This window comes from Hyla sarda, chromosome 4, assembly GCF_029499605.1.
Source record: "Hyla sarda isolate aHylSar1 chromosome 4, aHylSar1.hap1, whole genome shotgun sequence".
NCBI classification, from domain to species: domain Eukaryota; kingdom Metazoa; phylum Chordata; class Amphibia; order Anura; family Hylidae; genus Hyla; species Hyla sarda.
Genome location: NC_079192.1, coordinates 102,345,066 through 102,358,923, shown reverse-complemented (window position 1 = coordinate 102,358,923; position 13,858 = coordinate 102,345,066). Strand labels below are relative to the sequence as shown.

Here is a 13,858-nt window from a genome sequence, read left to right as displayed (position 1 = left end):
AACACCTTTGACAGGGTTGGCCTCTTGCACGTTGCATTGAGCCTTCCCTTTAGCTTTGTGGATTGCTATAAGGTCATGGCATTAGTTTCCACCAGCCACATGATCATGGATTAACCTAGTGGACTCTTTACCTTTTTAATGTCTGAATGTTGCTCTTCCATAAAGATTTTTTGCTGCTGGTAAAATATGGAAGTTGTTTTTGAAGATTTTTCTTCACGTTGGTGTAAAGGTGATGGTGCCAGGAAGTGATATTAGTTGTTATTGTCAATTGTGTAAGACTGGGGGCACACCCAATTACACAGTAAAACACACATTTTTATATGCAGACTTTTGTCGATTTTTGGTGCAGAATCTAGATGTAGATTTCATTTATTGCAATGAATACAATTTTTGGTGAAAATCTGTGTCATTTCTGCAACAGATCGGAAATGCTGTGTATTTAACAGTCTGTAGTCACTTCTCTTTCTTGTCATATAAAAGACAAGATTCCATACCTTCAATATACTGCTTTTTGATAAAATCGCCACAAACCAAAACACTGTCTATATAGATCTTGTCATATTTTACTCTAGAACAGTGGTCTCCAACCTGCGGACCCCCAGATGTTGCAAAACTACAACCCCCAGCATGCCCGGACAGCCAACGGCTGTCCGGGCATGCTGGGAGTTGTAGTTTTGCAACATCTGGAGGTCCGCAGGTTGAAGACCACTGCTCTAGACCACCTAACCATAGCATTTTAGAGCAGCAAAAAAAAAAAAAAAGCAAAGTGCCACCATTAATGTAAAAAGTATTTTTTTTTTACCTGAAAAAATAAATGCCATTGTAGAATGGATCCTGTCCCACAAATAAAAGTCCTACTGCGGTGATGCAGATTCAGCATAGTCATTGATAGACTACGCTCTGTCTTTTTATCTCTATGGGTATGGCAGGTTATATGTGAGAATAATTATTTGCTGGATTCTCAGTGTATCATGGGATTCACATCAGTAATCTCTTCCTGGGAAAGTTGAGGCCACCATTACATCCTCCACATACATGTTGACACCCAGCTGTCAAGCCTTGTACCAAATACGTCTGTGATTGGCTACTACAGCAAATAGCAGATCTGGCATACAAGAGTCTTGACCCTCATGTAGATATTGTAGTGTCAACATGCATAAAAAAAAAATATAAAAAACAAACCAACAAGCAAAAAAACATATATAGCTAACAAATGGTTTAGCAGAACTTTGCACTTTTTATATCACATTAGGAGAAATGCGCTTACATACACGTATGGAAACTACAATATTGTGGTCATGTGATATAACCACAGTTTATAGCTTTAGAAACTAGAAAAAAACTTGACTGCTCTTTATATGTGCTTCACTGTTCTTTCTGATCTACAATGCATTCGAAAAGTCTTCAGACTTTTTTTTATTATTTTTTTCAAATTTTATTATGTTGGGGCCTTGTATGAATAAAAAATTTCCCCATTGATCTGCACCAAATTTAGTAAAAAAGGGAAAAGTACTACTTGAAATCTAGTTCTGGGGGTTCTCTGATTTCTCTCTATCATCTTTGAGATGTTTCTACTCCTTGATCAGAGGTTCAGTTGATAGGACATGATTTGGAGAGAGACAGCTCTGAGACGGCTTGAAGACACATGAATGCCTACCTTAAAGGGGTACTCCACTGCTCAGCGTTTGGGGGAAAAAACTGTTCCGAACGCTGGAGCCGGCTCCGGGAGCTCGTGATGTGATAGCCCCGCCCCCTCATGCCATCACGCCCCGCCCCCTCACTGCAAGTCTATGGGAGGGGGCATGACATCCGTCATGCCTCCTCCCATAGACTTGAATTGAGGGGGCGGGAATGTGACATCATGAAGGGGCGGGGCTATGCCGTCATGAGCTCCTGGTGCCGGCTCCAGCGTTTGGAACAGTTTTTTTTCCAAACGCTGAGCAGTGGAGTACCCCTTTAAGTTTTGTGTACTTTATTTATTTTATATAGCGCCTACAGATTCCTACAGATAGCGCCTACAGATTCCGCAGCGCTTACAATTATGGGGTACAAACAAAGACAAGTATCAGACATAAAAATAAATAAAATAAAAATCTATAGACTGTGATCCTCTAGTCTGAGCAGCCTGTAGTAATGCTGCTCCATAGAGTCATATAGTCATTGCAGAAATGTGGCCTTTATTGGATATCAGCAGACATTATGTGTTTTTGGTTCCTCACATTCTTATTGTATGGTTATCTCAGTCTAATGACCTGTTCGTCAGGTGGTTGATGCCGTAATATCTTGGATATACTGTTATCTATTCTTTAAAAGAGAGCTCCCCCTGAGAACAACAAGTTACTGAATATCTACATAGTAAATTAGAAAGGCTCGGAGAGGAGCTGAAATATTTCATTGTCATGGATGAATAATTCCCTCTTCTTATTGGAGAGACACTGAGTGCTGCAATATTTCCTTTGGTACATAGTACAATTTTGTTAATGGTACCTATCACTTTTGAAAAACATCTGACATATCAGAAGGGTTAATCTGTGGAGATCTGGGTGCTGAGGCCCCCACTTATTGCTAAAATAGATGAGCGCTCTTCCCCCTTTATTTTTGCTCGACACCTACTTGGAGGGTGGGATGAGCAGTGTACAGATTTGTAGAAAGTCTATAGCTTTTCTGCAAGTCCATGCACCACTTGAAAAGCTTTCAAGGTAGAAGCAAACAGGAACAGTGCTCAGCTGAACATATTTGCCCCCATATTTTAGCAAATAGGACCCCCAATAATCCAAACTTCTGACATGTCAGTATGAGTGATGGGTATCCTTTAGCATTTCCTTTTGCTTGAATTGGCTTGCGTTACATTGGCTTTCAAATTCCACATTCTGCAGCGCTATTCTTTCTGCCAAGAACCCATAGAAGCTCACTTTTAGGTCCGTCATGTGTTTGTTAAAAACGGATAACATGAGTGTGGTAGGAAAAAAGTCTTACTTGTTCAATTCTTATAGTGAGCTTTATGTCTCTTACATCACCCTCAATTTCAAAGTGGAAATAACAAATTTTCTTGTTCCTTTTTAAAGGGATCTCTAGGGGATGAGTTTGAGATCGCGGGGGGTCTGACCGCTGGGGCCCCCCACTATCTCCCGTACAGGGCCTTCAGCTCTTTGCCGAAATAGCACGATTCGACCACCACATGACGTGGCGGCCGACACGCCCCCTCAATACATTTCTATGGCAGAGGCGGAGACTGCCAGATGCAACGCACTGGCTCTCCCATAGAGATGTATTGAGGGGGCGTGTCCGCTACCGTGTCATTCGGTCATCGGACACGCTCCCTGGCCACTTGCTGTCGGGACCACATACGGGAGATCGTGGGGGGCCCCGCAATCGAACACTTATTTCCTATCCTTAGGATAGGGGACACGTTTTTTCTTATCCCGGAGTTCTCCTTTAAGAACACGGTTTCTTGTCACTCTATGTTCATTCAGGAAAAATAAAGTGGTTATTCTGACCCCCCCCCCCCCCCCCCCGTTTCATATTTTATAATTAAAAATTGGTATGATGAAGAGAATTTAACTTTTCTAAGTTTTATTCACATTTTCTACTGTTTTATAGTTTAATACAAAGAAAAAAAATAATAGTTTTGACACTTTTCTACTCTGAGCGACTTGGGTCAGGAACAAATTGTCAAGACTAGATATCTGGGCCTGGGCAGCTTCTCTAAAACAATTGGTCTCTTGGGGTGTTACTTGTATGCATTAGTTGGTAGCTACCAATATTGGCTCATTGATGTGCATAGGGAGCATAGACGAGCCTGTCTGCCATGATCCTACAGAAGAGCTGCTGAAGTGCAAATATCTGATAATGTTACTGCTGTCTATAATACAAAAGTGACCTTTTATGTGGCTGTATGCAGCTACTCAGTAAGCCAGTGTTTCCCAACCAAGGTGCCCCCAGTTGTTGCAAAACTACAACCCCCAGCATGCCCAGACAGCCTTTGGCTGTCCGGGCATGCTGGGAGTTGTAGTTTTGCAACAGCTGGAGGCGCTCTGGTTGGGAAGCACTGCAGTAAGCTGTGATGTCCTATATGGTCTGAGTGTCCATGCTGACCCCTGCCCTCTGAATTGGATCACTGATCAATGGAAGAAGGTGGCCTGGGCTGAGGAATTATATATTCTTTTGACAGTATGTGGCTGGCTAGGTACAGTATGTGCATTCCTAACCTGTCAACAGGATGGGAAGAAGTCAAGCTGGAGGGGGCAGTGTGATGTTCTGCTGTCAGTCCTTGGGTCCTGGCGTTCATGTGGCTGTTGCTTGGATACGTAGCACCTACCTCAACAAACCGTACACCCCAACAATATAATTCAGATTACCTGGGTACAGGTCTTCATTGCATATAACCGGCCTTTTGCGCACATTGCATATGAATGTTTTGGTCCATTACACGGTTTTGGAAAGAACAATGTAATTTCCTGTAACACAAGAAAACCCGTTATCCTGCCGCCATATGTTTAGACTGTAGAAGAAAACAAAATGCCTGGTTAAAACCCACAGAGACTCAAATATAAAACCTTCCCTCAGTTTATGACTTGGCTAAAAAAACAAAACCTCTTTTCGCTTTATAGAGCCTTATGTGAAATCAATTAAAATGGGCAAACCTTGGCCAGGATGACTCGAAAGGCAATAGATAAGCATTTATTTCAGTCAATGAATTCTTGAATATATTGTTAGTGGTTTATTATTCATCCAGCCTCCTAGAGAGCAGGGGAGAATCGAGTTATATATCTGAGCCTTATGGTTATAGAACTGGGAATTACTACCTGGCTGGATAAGCTCACATTCTTGTAGATATGTGTCATGTTTCATCAGGTGTAAAGATTTTATATCGGTTGTTCACTCTCGCATGGGCAAAAGTGACGCTGTTTCCAGAAATGTAGGTGTTACGCCGAGCGCTCCGGGTCCCTGCTCCTCCCCGGAGCGCTCGCGACGTTCTCCTCTCTGCAGCACCCCGGTCAGACCCGCTGACCGGGAGCGCTGCACTGACACTGCCGGTGGGGATGCGATTCGCATAGCGGGACGCGCCTGCTCGCGGATCTCATCCCAATCTGCTTACCTGTCCCGGTCCCCGGCTGTCACGTCCTGGCATGCGCGGCTCCGCTCTCTAGGGCGCGCGCGCCAGCTCTCTAAGATTTAAAGGGCCAGTGCACCACTAATTGGTGCCTGGCCCAATCAGTGTAATTAGCTTCCACCTGCTCCACGCCTTTATAACCTCACTTCCCCTTCCCTGCTTTGCCGGATCTTGTTGCCTTGTGCCAGTTAAAGCGTTTAGTGTATGTCCCAAGCCTGTGTTCCAGACCTTCTGCTGTTGCCCCTGACTACGACCCTTGCTGCCTGCCCTGACCTTCTGCTACGTCTGACCTTGCTCTTGCCTTGTCCTTCTGTACCGCACCTGTCTCAGCAGTCAGCGAGGTTGAGCCGTTACCGGTGGATACAACCTGGTTGCTACCGCCGCAGCAAGACCATCCCGCTTTGCGGCGGGCTCTGGTGAATACCAGTAGCAACTTAGAACCGGTCCACCGGTACGGTCCACGCCAATCCCTCTCTGACACAGAGGATCCACCTCCTGCCTGCTGAATCCTAACAGTAGCCCCCCCCCCCCCCCTTTTTTTTTTCTTTTTTTTTTTCTTTGATCCCAAACAAATCCACAGCAATTTTAGAGAAAGTAAATGTTGAAATCTGGAGAAAAAAGTAGCTGCGTTAACATAATTTTAGTGTGAGTCTTAATAACTGTGGCGCATTATATATTTCTGGTGACAGGCTGCATTGGCGGCATTCTGACCTTCCCCACATTCATTTAGGCTGAACACAGGAGCCTGTAAAAACTCTATATTGACACAATGAGCATTTGATGTCTGCGCTCACATAAGACTTCCTCGTGTGGCTCTCCCTAAATTCCTGTGCTTATGAAGTGTTTTCACAGATGTTTTAAAACTTCTGTAGAAATGCATTAGATTACACTGCAAGCCATAAAAACGGGTTATTCTGGTGGCCAAATAAAACATAATCCAGCAGTTTGGGATCTGGCAGCTCTCATTTAATCATACAACCCAGATCAATATTATTGAAGCTGTTAGAGCAAATTATAAGGCTCCCGTGTTTCAGGAAGCCTGAGCTCTTTTGCACATGTGCTTCATAAATAGGGAGGCGATGCGTCTGGCAGGCTTGGATGACAATTGAATGCTCGACTTAATGAGTTTTGGCAAGAACCTTCCGTGCCAGGAGAAATGAGATCAGTGGTTTTCAGAGCAATGTCTTGAAGACAAATTGCAGTGTGTTACTTGGCCTCGGTCTGGGTTGAAGCGACGCCTGTCAATATCAAACACCTCATCGGAAGAAAGGCAACATGTTGTGTTTTGCTGGATGGACTATTAACAGGAACACATAATATTAATGGGCAAGGTTAAAGGGTTACTCTGCTCCCCAGCGTCCGGAACTCAATGTTCCGAACGCTGGGTGCAGGCTTCCGTTTTCACACCCACCCCCTCGTGACGTCACGCCCCACCCCGTGATGTCACACCCGCCCCCACAATACAAGTCTATGGGAGGGGGCGCGACAGCCGTCGCGCCCTCTCCCATAGACTTGCATTGAGGGGTTGGGGCGTGATGTCACTGGGCGTGACGTCATGAGGGGGCGGACACGAACACGGAAGCCCGCACCTAGCATTCAGAGCAATGAGTTCCGGACACTGGGGAGCGGAGTAACCCTTTAAGGATTTTTTTTTCACTCTCTATTACATTGAAGGGAGCCTGATATTTGGATCATTTGGCTTTATTAAAAGTAGGTAATAAACTCAGCCTGGACACCTTTGGTAAGGATCAATAACATACATATTGTAACCCTGTAGTATGTAATTGGTGCTAGATTGGAGACGTCTTGTGTGTTTAGAAAAACCCAAATGGACCCTGAACAGGTCAGAACAACCATGTAAACTTGGCCTTAGAATAATCCCATGAACAATTGATCAGTCCTATGTGTATCGCCAGCTTAAAATGTGAATTCAATAACCTATCGCTCTCCAGCTGTTGAAAAACTACAACTCCTAGCCGGAGAGTTTGGGAAATACTGATGTTAAAGAAAATGTAAAAAAAGTAAAAATAAAAAATCTGTTTAACAAGTGTATGCAAAAATATTCATATGTAAACTAGTAAAGCAGAATGAACTAAACACTGGTAAATCATAGAAAGGTGAATAGTGGTAAGAACTGTGAGAAATGCTGTTGATTCATTTGCCTCTTACATTTTCCTCTACTATAACCCTGGTAAAGTACCTCTGCCTGGAAAGCAGAACTTGCAGTGATGCCACAATAGTTATCGGATTGGAGCAACATTTCTCTACTTATTGGTGAATGCACCATAATGAATAGAGTCCTTGATGCTATACATGTAAAAGTAGTCCTTGTTTGTGGATCTCCTGCACCTATATATCAATGAACACAGACTATAAACAGACTGGCACACAGGAGTTCCACAGGGCAATCCCTGCAGACGGACTGATCTCTTCTTTATCAGGTTTAAGGATAATGCCTTAAAGTCTGAGTAATCTTGAGGAGCATTTTAAGGGCAAGGACAGAGCAGCAGCTCTAAACATTCAATAAGCCTGTGCCTGGAAGTAATCTGCTTGTAGATTGGAGACATGGCACCCTAGTGTACTCTGCTGTTTCTTAGTCATGTAAACGCTTCTATCTTACTATCCAAGGGGGAGATAAGTAAATAAATACCGTATATACTCGAGTATAGGCCGAGTTTTTCAGCACGATTTTTCGTGCTGAAAACACCCCCCTCGGCTTATACTCGAGTGAACTCCCCCACCCGCAGTGGTCTTCAACCTGCGGACCTCCAGAGGTTTCAAAACTACAACTCCCAGCAAGCCCGGGCAGCCATCGGCTGTCCGGGCTTGCTGGGAGTTGTAGTTTTGAAACCTCCGGAGGTCCGCAGGTTGAAGACCACTGCGGCCTTCAACATCATCCAGCCCCCTCTCACCCCCTTTAGTTCTGAGTACTCACCTCCGCTCGGCGCTGGTCCGGTGCTGCAGGACTGTCCGGTGAGGAGGTGGTCCGGTGAGGAGGTGGTCCGGGCTGCTATCTTCACCGGGGAGGCCTCTTCTAAGCGCTTCGGGCCCGGCCTCAGAATAGTCACGTTGCCTTGACAACGACGCAGATACGTCGTTGTCAAGGCAACGGCTCTATTCCGGGCCGGAAGCGCGGAGAAGAGGCGCCCCCGGTGAAGATAGCAGCCCGGACCACCTCCTCACCGGACCACCTCCTTACCGGACAGCCCTGCAGGACCGGACCAGCGCCGAGCGGAGGTGAGTACTCAGAACTAAAGGGGGTGAGAGGGGGCTGGATGATGTTGAAGGCCGCAGTGGTCTTCAACCTGCGGACCTCCGGAGGTTTCAAAACTACAACTCCCTGCAAGCCCGGACAGCCGATGGCTGCCCGGGCTTGCTGGGAGTTGTAGTTTTGAAACCTCTGGAGGTCCGCATGTTGAAGGCCGCAGTGGTCTTCAACCTGCGGACCTCCGGAGGTTTCAAAACTACAACTCCCAGCAAGCCCGGACAGCCGATGGCTGCCCGGGCTTGCTGGGAGTTGTAGTTTTGAAACCTCTGGAGGTCCGCAGGTTGAAGACCACTGAGGGCGAATGATGAGAAGAGGATGATGAAGGGGGGGGAGGGGGGGGGGGATGATGAAGGGGGGGGGGTGTGGGATGATTACAAGGGGATGATGAAGGGGGGATGTGTGGGATGATAAGGGGATGTGTGGGATGATGACAAGGGGATGATGAAGGGGGGATGTGTGGGATGATGACAAGGGGATGATGAAGGGGGGATGTGTGGGATAAGGGGATGTGTGGGATGATGACAAGGGGATGATGAAGGGGGGATGTGTGGGATAAGGGGATGTGTGGGATGATGACAAGGGGATGATGAAGGGGGGATGTGTGGGATAAGGGGATGTGTGGGATGATGACAAGGGGATGATGAAGGGGGGATGTGTGGGATGATGACAAGGGGATGATGAAGGGGGGATGTGTGGGATGATAAGGGGATGTGTGGGATGATGACAAGGGGATGATGAAGGGGGGATGTGTGGGATGATGACAAGGGGATGATGAGGATGTTAATGACGGGTCTGGATGATGACAGGGGGGGATGAGGTATTTCCCACCCTAGGCTTATACTCGAGTCAATAACTTTTCCTGGGATTTTGGGTTGAAATTAGGGGTCTCGGCTTATACTCGGGTCGGCTTATACTCGAGTATATACGGTAGGTTTTTACACATGAAGAATTTTAAAAATCTGAAAAATGACTGCGAGTTGCATTCGCGATAAATTAATTACCGTATTTTTCGCCATATAGGACGCACTGGCATATAAGACGCACCCAATTTTAAAGGTGCAAAATCTAGAAAAAAAGATTCTGAACCCAACAGTGATCTTCAACCTGCAGAGTTGCAAAACTACAACTCCCAGCATGGCCGGACAGCCAACGGCTGTCCGGGCATGCTGGGAGTTGTAGTTTTGCAACATCTGGAGGTCCACAGGTTAAGAGACCACTGGACAGGAGGTAGTACTCACGTGTCCCTGACGCTCCAGACCCGTCACTGCTCGTCACCGCTGCCCTGGATGTCGCTCCATCGATGTCGTCGCGTCCCCGTGGTGTCTCCGACGCTCCGGATGTCTTCTTCCCCGGGATCCACGCTCTCCGTCGCCGTCATCACGTCGCTACGCACGCCGCTCCTATTGGATGACGGGACGGCGTGCGCGATGACGTCGAAGGAGAGCGCCGGCCATGACGGTGATCCGGCATGGAGCAGACACTGAGGAGGCAGGTAAGGTCCCTCCTGGTGTCCTGTAAGCTGTTCGGGATGCCACGATTTCACCGCAGCAGTCCCAAACAGCCCGACTGAGCAGCCGGGTTAGTGTTATTTTCGCTTCAGACGCGGCGGTCAGCTTTGAAGGGTTAATACAGGGCATCACCGCGATAGGTGATGTCCTGTATTAGCCGCGGGTCCCGGCCGTTGATGGCCGCAGGGACCGCCGCGATAGGTGTGTATTCGCCATATAAGACGCACCAACTTTTCCCCCCCAGTTTTGGGGAAGAAAAAGTGCGTCTTATACGGCGAAAAATACGGTAATTGAATGAATGAATGGAGTCCACCATTAGGCTGCGCTTCTACTTGGCAGTTTTTATTTTTGTGTTTGTTTATAAATATTACTGCTGTTTTTGAGCCAAAGCCAGAAGTGGCTTTGTGAGGAAGAAGTAGAAGTCCTCCCTTTTATATGTCCCATTCCTTACTCTGTTAGTTTTGGCTCATGCAGTGGCATTATCCAAAAAACCTGCCAAGTGGAAACCTTATAGATGTATTTTCCCAATGAACCAGACAGGTACACAGAAAGGGGAAAGGCTTTATGTATGAACACTTTCTCCAAGGTGTAAACAAACACAGGCCGCCCAATTCCCCCATAGCACATTTTGGTGCAAACACCATGTAATAGAATATCAGAACAGGGCAGAAGTTTGTGCTGCTGATGTATTCTACCTCACAAAGGATTGCCCAGACTGGATACCAGATCTTGATATAAGGGAGGGCCAAGTCAGGACCAGTTTTTAGAGATATAATGATATATATATATTTTTTGTGTGCAATAAATCTTTATGTAAGAGGTGTTCTAGAGAAATATGTGGCCAATTAAAACTGCTAGTGGTGTCAGGAATATAAATAACAAAAGATATGTACTCTCCTTACGCCGATCCAGTGCCGATTCCTGCTGTCAGCGCTTACTGTTCTCTGTCCCAGCACATAGGAAATGCTGATTCGTCCAGCCGTTGGCCACAGCGCTGGCCTGTCCCGACCAGTGATTAAAGGGAATCGAGCACTAGATTTTACCATATATAATGTTTGGCACAGCATTAAATATGGTAATATCTTTATCCTCACATCCCTGGGGGATGTTTTTGCCCCCTGGTAGGGTGAGGATATGAAGCTTGTAAGTTACCCCCGCCACCCTGTAAGTAGTCCCCTGTGCGGTGAGCTATACTTACCTAGTACTGTCGCTCCAGATGTAGTGACCACTCTGCTCCATCTGCTTAGGGAGCAGAGCCAGGAAGTGGACTGTCAATCACGCTGAGGGTGCTTCACTACGTCCGGAGCGACTGGACCAGGCAAGTATAGCCTGTTTTAATGTGTTTAATTCCAGCACAGCTGGGTCTATGCGTTTCATGACTATAACTTGGTCACGTGATCACCAGTCTGACCCACAGAAAGTTACATGACTTAAAGACAAACTCTAGTACATAACAACTTTTCCCCTATCCACGGGATCCTCTGCAATCATACTCTTATCCTCTATCCTATCCATAGCTATTACATTGTGTAGTACCAAAGTTCCTCTTTAATGTGTCCTATCGCAGGGGGATGGGATGAGTGAATTTATCTTTGTCTGATTAATTTTTTTGTTTTACATAACAAGAACCTTATATTTTAAAAGGACATGTAGAATTTTTATATCCACTGTAGATATGTAATGGTCCATATTTTTTAATCTACCTGAAACCAAAACTGCATTTTTTGCCCATAACGTCCAATCACAGCTCAGCTATCATATAACCAGCTGTGGTAAAGTGAAAGCTGAGCTGTGATTGGTTTTTATGGGCAAAACCAGACAGTATTTTTTTGTTTCCGCCAGACTGACAAATCTGGAGCAGTGTGTTCCTTTCTGAACCAAGGTCATTGTAAATGCCAATTTGGTTTGATTTGCATAAAATGTATTAACATCCTACAGCTTTTGTGCCAGTGTGTACTTCTTTTTCAGTATTTCAGCATTGGAACCCTCTCCTCCAGGCCTTGAGCTAGTAGAGAGGTGAAGGAGATTGTCATTGTGGATCTGCATTGTCCACCCTGTTCTCTTGTAACTCCCTTTCACCTGGCGTTCTGACGGCTGAGCAGTGTTGGCATACCCTACACATGACACACATTATTAGTGATCTCTAAAAAGCCCCGACAGCTCCGCACAAAAAGAGTTACTCTGTGCCCAGTTAATGTCATTATGTATTACCTGATATGTTCTACTTGATAGAGTATATTACCAGCTGCAGGGGAAATGTAACATACATTTTTTTTGATAGATGCACCTACAGGAAATTTAACAAAGCACTCGCTGGTTCTCAGCACTTCTTATAGGACAGTTTTCCCCAACCTGCGGCTCTCCAGCTTTTAAAGCAGTATTCCAGGAAAAAAAAATGGTTTACATTTTTTTTTTTTTTTTTTTTTTTTTTTTTATATATCAACTGGCTCCAGAAAGTTAAACAGATTTGTAAATTACTTCTATTAAAAAAAATCTTAATCCTTTCAATAATTATCAGCTGCTGAAGTTGAGTTGTTCTTTTCTGTCTGGCAACAGCGCTCTCTGCTGACATCTCTTCTTGTCTTGGGAACTGCACAAAGTAGAAGAGATTTGCTATGGAAATTTGCTTTGGACAGTTCCTCAGACAGGTGTCATCAGAGAGCACTCAAAATAACTCAACTTCAGCAGCTCATAAGTACTGAAAGGTTTACATTTTTTTTTTAAGTAATTAACAAATCTGTTTACTTTCTGGAGCCAGTTGAGATATATATATATATATATATATATATATATATATATATATATATATATATAAATATATGTGTGTGTGTGTTTTTTCCTCGATAACCCCTTTAAGAAGATACAACTCCCATCATTCCCTGACAGCCAAAGATTTGCGAAGAATGGTGGGAGTTGTAGATGTGAAACAGCTGGAGAGCCACAGGTTGGGAACACTGTCCTAGGGAATACTTTATATTGGATGTGTATTTCCTAAGTATATGCATTGTGTGTGCACACACATCATTGAAAAGAAAATCTACTACATTGTGTATGTATAATTATATATTGTTCATACACAAAAAATCCATATGCATACGAAATCAGCAGAGGCCTCCAATTATTCAGTGATTATCTTTCCTTTATTTTAATGTGGGGAAGAAGCAGTTCTAGAGAGTTGTCATTGTGGGGCCGTTCATTTACTTATGGAGTGTTCCACCCTGTGACTCAGGAGTTTCTGCTTTCACTGTGGATAAAGCCTGGAGCCTGAGGTTCAGACCTCTGGACCTTTATCTGTGCTATGAGTTGTCAGTCTTTAAATATAGAATGGTTAAAGAAGCAGAGGTCTAAATCTCAAGTCTTTACCTCAGAAGCTTTATGAAGTTCTCTGCTGTCCTAGATCTCATAAGAGCTCTTCCGGGTTAGATAAAGATGCATTCTTAGTCAAAAATGGAACGCATATGCTTACTAATATTCTAGAATTTACATGATAACATGAATATATGTGTAATCCAGTGTTTCCCAACCAGGGTGCCTCCAGATGTTTCAAAACTACAACTTTCAGCATGCCCGGACAGCCAAAGGCTGTCCGGGCATGCTGGGAGTTGTAGTTTTGCAACACCTGAAGGCATCCTGGTTGGGAAACACTGGCGTAATCTGTCCGTGGTGCGTTACCATCAACATCTAGGCATCATTTATGACCGGTCAGTTCGTTTTCTGTTAAATGAAAGTCACACGTATTTACACAAGCTTCATTTTGTGCAAACATCTGGCACTTTTCTTCTTTTTGCACCACTCTCAACACTTTGGGGGGGAAGGGCTCTGGGGCACTGTGGATTTACTATAGCTTATGCTACAAATTCACTTCAGTTATGAATTAAATCAAAGTGTGAATTCGGGTAGAAAACAGACATGGTGCACATCTACAATCTTGTATAATGATCTGATTGCTTCTCAGCATAATATCAAAAA

At 44.8% G+C, this 13,858-nt stretch overlaps 1 protein-coding gene across 12 annotated transcripts in view; it reads left to right on the top strand.

Annotated features, from left to right (window-relative positions):
- Window positions 1-13,858, top strand: part of MEF2A (myocyte enhancer factor 2A) — a 164,089-nt gene that overhangs the window by 73,475 nt on the left and 76,756 nt on the right. The window lies entirely within an intron of this gene.